Raw genomic sequence first — 1,617 nt, forward strand, 5'->3', positions numbered from 1 at the left:
CACAGTGCATGGGTGTGGAGACAGTAAAGACGTCAGAGAGGTGGAAATAAAGAAAGAATCCTTCTCCAAAGGGAGGGGGACACTACCTGGATACCTTCGGTCCCAATGGGACGAAAGGCCTGTGCTTTGCTTGTTTCTAATGAAGTGAAAATATTTTGTGTTGTTGTCTTGTTTAGTCCTCCTACATCTTGAGACCTGTGTCTGGAAGTGTGTGGGCTCCCCTGTGTGGATGTACTGGTATGGTCACATAACAATAATCCCAGGACTACGAATCAAATTAGCCAACTCAGTATCTAAAGATCATAAATACAGCATCTGAGGCGACACAATGGACAGCTGATGCACACCTCATATTACATCGCTTTAAAACCAGGTCTCCGAGAAAGGAGCTTTCATTTTGTTAAATATGTGTTGCCTCGACTCCTCGGCCTCTAATCTCCCCTGGACGTGACTTAGACGCAACGAGAGGATTCTGGGATGTACAAACTGGGATTTGGGCTAATCCTTCACAAGGTAACCATGGTAAATATGTCAGCTTTAACATTCAGCTCAAAGCCCCCCCAGCCTCATTGATCCGCTAGCATGGCTGCACACTGGAACTCTGGTGTTAATGTTTTCTCACAAGTGAAAAACCAAATGATGGAATAGCCTAAAATGTTACAAATACATACAGGGAACCACGAAGTGATGGGGGATGCCGCACATTACCAATATATATTTATATAACAATACATGTCACAGAGCGATATATAACAATACACGTCACCAGAGATATATAACTAACCTACACGTCACCAGAGATATATAACAAACACGTCACCGAGATATATCATACACTCACCAGAGTATATACAATATACGTCACAGAGATATATAACAATATACGTCACCAAGAGATATATAACAATTACGTCACCAGATATAACAATATACTCACCACGTGGAGCTCCAATAAAAGACTAAATGGCAACAGACACAATGACGAAAATTGGACAACGTGGAGCGTTATCAAATGAAATTTATCAACTAATACTTTTGGATGCTAAAATTTTTCTTTCTTTCAGTGGAATCAGTGTATCCTCTGTGTTGATTTTGATTTGGCGACCCCCCTGGTAAAACCTCTGCCGCCACGGTATTCAGGAACGGGCAGACCGCACCAATGACCAAATTAATTTTGTAACCTGTTGTAGATGTGAAGTGCCATATGAAAATAGCCTCATGTGTGTGGAATAGAGTGATAAATTATTTGTGTTGCAACGAGGGTCAAGTTCGTGTCATATGTTAAACATTTAGCGACGGCGCGCGGGGAGCAACAGAGTCTGAAGTGGTCTGTAGCGGGTCGTAGCACTAGCTACAAATAATTAATTTGGAGGGACTAAAGTTAATATAAAGGTCCTCTGGTATATTAACTAGTCCATGCATTGTTCAAGGTTATGTAGTAAGACTATAAAACTAACTTTCTGTCATATTTGCTGAAACTGACTTGTTCCAGTAGAACTACATGAAGCAGTTGGCTCCTCTGGCTCCGCCTACAGCCTGGAGTGGGATTTGGCAAAAACCACCGCTTCCTGTTCAGATGCACCAATCACAGCTAGGGGGGGTGTCTCACTGCGTGTC

The 1,617-nt window shown here is 42.3% G+C and overlaps 1 protein-coding gene across 2 annotated transcripts in view; it reads right to left on the minus strand.

Annotated features, from left to right (window-relative positions):
- Positions 1 to 1,617, minus strand: part of LOC116690099 (izumo sperm-egg fusion protein 1) — a 61,474-nt gene that overhangs the window by 4,164 nt on the left and 55,693 nt on the right. The window lies entirely within an intron of this gene.

Source organism: Etheostoma spectabile, chromosome 5 (genome assembly GCF_008692095.1).
Source record: "Etheostoma spectabile isolate EspeVRDwgs_2016 chromosome 5, UIUC_Espe_1.0, whole genome shotgun sequence".
Lineage (NCBI taxonomy): Eukaryota > Metazoa > Chordata > Actinopteri > Perciformes > Percidae > Etheostoma > Etheostoma spectabile.